The sequence below is a fragment of the Leopardus geoffroyi genome, chromosome D2 (assembly GCF_018350155.1).
Source record: "Leopardus geoffroyi isolate Oge1 chromosome D2, O.geoffroyi_Oge1_pat1.0, whole genome shotgun sequence".
NCBI classification, from domain to species: Eukaryota; Metazoa; Chordata; class Mammalia; order Carnivora; family Felidae; genus Leopardus; species Leopardus geoffroyi.
Genome location: NC_059334.1, coordinates 13693305 through 13699956, shown reverse-complemented (window position 1 = coordinate 13699956; position 6652 = coordinate 13693305). Strand labels below are relative to the sequence as shown.

The 6652-nt window shown below is 46.9% G+C and overlaps 1 non-coding gene across 1 annotated transcript; it reads left to right on the top strand.

Moving 5' to 3' along the window:
• The first annotated feature begins 3452 nt into the window (after nt 1-3452).
• Nucleotides 3453-3554, top strand: LOC123577588. The gene has a single exon (XR_006701945.1). It is a non-coding gene; the product is annotated as a U6 spliceosomal RNA (small nuclear RNA).
• Nucleotides 3555-6652: the final 3098 nt, after the last annotated feature.

Here is a 6652-nt window from a genome sequence, read left to right as displayed (position 1 = left end):
CCTACCACAGGGCTGCTCAGATACATCCCTTAGGTAACCGTTGTTTGGAACCTCCCTCAAAATGCAAGGCAACAGAAGCCAGTGGATTCTTTACACGGTTCATTCGTTCAGTCCCAGGACAGAACGATCTTCCCCGACTCGGCCAGTCGTTTGGATGTGAGGGGGGTGGAAACGGGGGCCGGGGAGGGCTGGTGTGCACCGTCCCACCCCTCGGTGGTCTTCAGATCCCCTCAGTAGGGGCCTGGGCGTCGGTGGCTGTGCCTCGGAGGTAACCCCCACTCCACCACTCCTCTGAATTCAGAGCCTTCAGGGAGCAGGCTGGGCACCAGGGGACCTGCATGTGAATGCTCCCCACTGTCACTTGTCCCAGACATAGCGACAGCTGTCTGCACCAAGCTCCGGCTAATGCTGCAAATCTCCCGCTGCCACCTTCCATCCTGCCTCTCCCGGGGGGGGGGGGAGGGGGGAGGCGGCAGGGAGGCCTTCCCTGCGCCTCCCAACCCAAGGCTGGCTGGGGCCCCTCCACTGAGATCCCTGACCACTGCATGCTGCAGTGGGCCGGTAGCCAGGAGAGGGCGGGGACGGCGCTCCGCCTACACCCCGGCTCCCATCGCGGAAAATGCAACACGAAATGTGCCGACTGCCTACGGTCGGGATGTTGTTGTTGCTCCTGCCGCTGTTATTATTTATCAGTGAGTAATGATAGTTCAACACGCTTCCCTTTCTGGAGTCCGAGTAAGCCCGTAAGGGTGCGTGGACTCACATCACTGACTGCTCAGAACTGGGGGGATGTTTCTGGAGGCAGGCAGACTGTGGGGGGGGGAAAGGAGTCATCTTGCCTCTGCTACTTTTAGCCAATCTCTTATTCACAGTTGTGAACTTTTACTTAACTATGGATGAAACAAGAACTTTTTTCAAAGGCTGATAAATGCATACCTGGTGACCAAAGCGAAGTCTGAGCGCGGAGCCAGAATGGGCCTGGGTTGTCAACTGCACACGGCCCACACAGAAGCAGAGGGATGGGGACACCAACAGAAAGGGACTGGGGGAGAGCTGGTCTCCCCGAATGGCTAAATGCTGTTGAAATAATATGAACAGAACAGTAAGATGAGGTTCAGGGTTGGCACGGTAAAGACAAGGCGCCATCATCCTCCCAACAAACAGTTACTGAGTCACCGCCATGTGCCAGCTTCCAGAGCTGTAATGGATGTGCTCACTGTCCCCCAGGACCCCCCAGCCTCCAGGAGAGAGACACTGTCACACAAGGCTGAGCAAATGCTATAAAGCCAGGTCCTCGGGAGAAACCATGAGAGCCGAAAACGGATACTGCGTATAGCATGGTGATAACAGCTGAACTCCAACATCAGACAGACCCGGGCCAAATCCTGGGTCCAAACCTTACTAGCTCTGGGACTTTGGCCAAGTTACTTAACCTCTCTCAACCTGTGTGCGCCCCTTGAAAATGAGACTATCAGGGCTTGCCTCATAGGGTTGTTAGAAAAAGATTAAATAGAACATACGGCAGAGCGGCCAGCCTCGTCCAGGGCTCAAAGAAAATACTAATCCGGTTGGCTCTTGTTCTCATTAACCATCTGACAAAGAGCAGTTTCCACCGAGGAGGTAAGATTCTCGATGCATCCTGAAGGGATTTCACTTATAAAAAAAAGAGGTTGGGGATTTGGTGAAAAGGAAGCATCGTTTACAAAGATACAGACACATAAAGTTGCACGGCATGTTTGGAAACCAGCAAGGAGTTCAAAGTTGCTGGCCTGAGGGGCGCACGGGAGGGAGAGGCCAAATAAGTGGGTTTGATCCCTGCTAGGAAATTTGGACTTTATCCCGTGGGTGACTGGTCAAGTGATGATGGGTTTTGGAATCAAAGAAGTGAATTCTATCCCACCACACTTTGGGGCAGGCACGGGTTCCTCTTCGGTTATATGAGGACGGTAACATCCACCCCCGAAGGCTGCTGAATGGTTTACATCAAGGTTCAGAAAACTTTTTCTGTAAAGAGGCAGACAGTAAATATTTTAGGATCGGCAGACCACACGGTTTCTGCTGCAACTACTCAACCCTGCCATTGTTGCATGAACGCAGCCATTCACAATCCATACAGCAGTGAGTATGATAGTATTCCAATAAAACTTTATTTATAAACCAGGCACTGAGCAACATTTGGCTGCAGGCAGTAGAAAACAAAACTAAAATCCCTAGCACAGCGCCTTGGAGTTCCTGCTTTCTACCCCCTTCCTCCTTTCCGCATGCCAACAGGGGACATTCTTCCTAGATCCTTATATCACGTCCAGTGGTTTCAAGGCATTGCTCAACGATTTGAAGATTGTAGTGAGTTTCCCCTGATCTCAGCTCTAGAGACTGCGATGCATAAAGATATTTGTTCAACAGAGTGAGAACGGCTTTGCCAGGAGCACTGAGTGAGTAGTCAATCAGGCAGTCAGTCTGAAAGCACTCATTATGCATGCGGTGCTTTGCCCTGCAGTAGAGACGTGAGGGGCACCGAGGCCAGATCCTCACGAATAGAACGCCGTCTGGTGAGAAATTCCCACGTCCCTGTTGCCTGAGTTCCAGTCACAGTTTTACACAGTTTTAGTTGCGTGCAATTTCTTAAAAGTCACGTTTCCATTTCTTAATCTGTACAACGAAGAAATTCAACTAAGTGGCAGTGTGATTCTGTGTGCGCAACAGAGGCATTCTGGGAGTTGGGGAGGGCTTCCTGGAACCATCGTGAGGGAAGCCATGCCCACGGGCTGGCCTTCTGGGGTCAGGCTGGCATTCCTTGGGGGGTGGGACGACATGAAACCTGGCAGGAGGGGACAACCAGCGACCAGTGCATGAACATCAGTGCCTGGAGGGAGGGGGCCGGGAGGGAGATGCAATAAAATGGCAGAAATGGGTGGGGTCGGTCCAGTGAAGACTCTGGGTATTTTTGCTGTATTAGAAGTAGACTTTCTGGGGGCGCCTGGGTGGCGCAGTCGGTTAAGCGTCCGACTTCAGCCAGGTCACGATCTCGCGGTCCGTGAGTTCGAGCCCCGCGTCGGGCTCTGGGCTGATGGCTCAGAGCCTGGAGCCTGTTTCCGATTCTGTGTCTCCCTCTCTCTCTGCCCCTCCCCCGTTCATGCTCTGTCTCTCTCTGTCCCAAAAATAAATAAACGTTGAAAAAAAAAAAAAAAAAGAAGTAGACTTTCTGGCACATAGTGTAGATCAGGAGTCAAACACTCAATGCCTGCAGGGGCTGGAGACGTAGAAGTGAATCAAGTGGGTAGGATGTAACCAGAGGGAGCCATGGGGATGGGGATGGGAATGGGGCACACTGGTGAGGGCATGCCCTGTCTTAGAGGGGTGGTAGAGCTGGGCTGCAGACAACTGCTTCCACCTGGTCTTAAGGGCCCAGCATGGCAGATCTGGTTTTTTAAAGAATGTCAGAAATTTAGTACTCGCTTTGGCAACGCATACACTAAAACTGGAACGATCTAGAGAAGATTAGCCTGGCCCTGTGCAGTGACGATCTGCAAATTCACGAAGTGTTCCAGGTTTTTAAAGACCCCGAGTAGCCAGAGCAATTTTGAAAAAGGAAAGCAAAGCTGGAAGCATCACAATTCCAGGCTTCAAGCTATATTACAAAGCTGTTGCAATCGAAACGGTATGGTACCGACACAAGACACATAGATCAACGGTACAGAATAGAGAACCCAGAAATAAACCCGCAGTTATGTGGCCAGTTAATCTCTGACAAAACAGGAAAGAATATCCAATGGGAAGGAGCCTCTCCATCAAATGGTATCGGGGAACACTGGACAGCTGCGTGCAACAGAATGAAGCTGGACCACTTGCTGACATCATACACACAAAAATAAAAGCAGTAATGTCTCTGACATCAGCCAGAGCAACATTTTTCTAGGCGTGTCTCCTGAGGCAAGGGAAATAAAAGCACAAATAAACTATTGGGACTACATCAAAATGAAAAGCTTCTGCACAGCAAAGGAAGCCATCAACAAAACTAAAAAGCAACCTGCTGAATGAGAGATTTTCAAATGACATAACCGATAAAGGGTTAGTATCCAAAATATATAAAGAACGAATACAATTCAACACTCAGAAAACAAATAATCCAGTTAAATATGGGCAAGAAATGAATGGATATTTGTTCAAACAAGACATCAAGATGGCCAACAGACGTGTGAAAAGATGCTCCACATCACTCATCATCAGGGAAATGCATATCAAAACTACAATGAGATATCAGCTCACACCTATCAGAATGGCTAAAATTAAACACACGCACACACATATACACACACACACACACAACAAGTGTTGGTGAAGATGTGGAGAGCCACTATGGGAAACAGTATGGAGCTTCCTCAAAAAGTTAAAAATGGAATTGCCCTATGAACTAATGAACACATTAGTTCAAAGGGATACAGGCACCCCTAAGCTTATAGCAGCATTATTTACAATAGCCAAGTTACGGAAGGAGCCCAAAGTGTCCTTCAATAGATGAGTGGATAAAGAAGATGTGGCATATATATATATACAATGGAGTTATTTTTCAGCCATAAAGAAGAATGAAATCTTGCCATTTGCAACAACATGGATGGACCTAGAGAACATCACGCTAAGTGAAATAAGTCAGAGAAACACAAATACCATATGATTTCGCTCATATGTGGAATTTAAGAAACAAAACCAGTGAGTAAAGGAAAAAAGAGAAACAAATCAAGAAACAGACTCTTAACTATAGAAAACGAACTGATGGTTACCAGAGTGGGGGGGATGGGGGAAATAGGTGACGGGGATTAAGGAGGGCACTTGTGAGCACAGGGTGATGTGAGGAATTGTGGAATCACCGTATTGCACACCTGAAACTAATGTAACACTATGTTAACTACCCTGGAATTAAAATTTAAAAAGGGGGTCAGACATTTAGATTTGTATGTAGAAGCTCCTGGTTTCAAAAACTGACTGATTTTTAAAAAAAAATCAACATCATGCCAGCTAAACAAAACATAGCTGGTTAGATTCTGCCCAAGTTGCCGGTTTGTGACCTTGAGTGTAGATGGTGAGACTGATTTCAGAAAGAGCTGTGGAGAGCCTGCAGAGTTCATGAGCAAAGCTAAATCCAGTCCCAGCCTCTGCAAACAGAGCCCCCTTCAGCATTAGACCAAACTGCAAGCTTCATCTGGAACTAGAGTTAAATTCGAATTTTAAATAAACAAGGGAATACTTTTTTTTAGCATAAGTATATCTTAAACATTGCGTGGGACATACTCATACTAAAAAGAAAATATTCGTGGTTTATCTGAAACTCAATTCAAATTTAACCGGGCATCTTGCATTTTTGTTTGGTAAACCTAGCCACTCTCCCTGGAGCCCTACACCAGGCCCCAATGGGGTCACAGTCTCCCAGCTACTCCCAGGGGCGGGCTCTACTGTCAAGGACATAGGGACACAGTCCACAGTGCAGATTTCAAAGGAAAAGGAACCAAGGCAAATGTTTGAGCACCTGAACGCCGCGGTCACATATGAGGTGATCTATACATACTCACATACATACTACTTTGATGTCAAAGGATGGATATTCTAGAACTATCTCAGCCCCTCTCCAGTTATGTTCTTGGCCCTTTGTGGTTTCCTCGTCTCTTACATGGAGAACGGAATTCCTATCTCACAGGATTATCACATGGATTAAATGGAAGAAACATAAAAGTGTTATCACACAGCGTCTGACACAAGGCAGATGCACAACAAACGTTTATTGTGTGTTAAGTGAAATTCTTCAACCCCAGAATGACTACATTCCCACCATTCCTGTCACCACACCAAGACCCATCTATGGAGGGTCCCAAGAAGCTGGGACAGGGGCAACACGTGATTCCACCATCATGCACAATGTCTCTGGGAACTGGGTGTCGGCTGGGGTGCCGGGCTCCTGGCGACCTGTCAGGATCACAGTTCAGGGGAACAATGAGAGCCCTGGCTTTCTATACTTTAGGGACTGGAGGCCAAGTGTACAGAATGCTTCTTTTTTTATTGAAATATATTCGACATACAATATTGTGCATGGTTAAGGTGTACAACATGCTGATTTGATATTCCTACATATTGTAATGTGATCGCCATTGTATTTAGCACCTCTATCATGTCACATAATTATGTTTTGGTTTTTTGTGGTAAGAACAATTAAGATATAATCTCTTAGAAAGTCTGATAAATACAATATTGCTGCCTATAGTCACTGTACTGTCTATTAGATACCCAGGACTTATTTATCTGCTAGTAGTAACCTCGCTCCTATTCCCCCGCCTCACCCCAACCCCTGGGAACCAAATTTCACTCTATTTGCAGGAGTTTGGCATTCTTAGATTCCACATATAAGTGATATTATACAGTAGGTGTCTTTCTCTGACTTATCTCACTCCACACAATGTCCTTGAGATCCATCCATGTTGTCTCAAATGGTAAGATTTCCTCCTCTCTCACGGATGAATAATATTTGTGTGTGTGTGTGCGTGTGTGTGTGTGTGTGTGTGTGCGCGCTCTTTATCCACTCATCTGTTGACAGGCACATAGCTTGTTTCCATACCTTGAGTATTGTTAATAATATTACAATCAACATGGGGAGTGTATACACCTG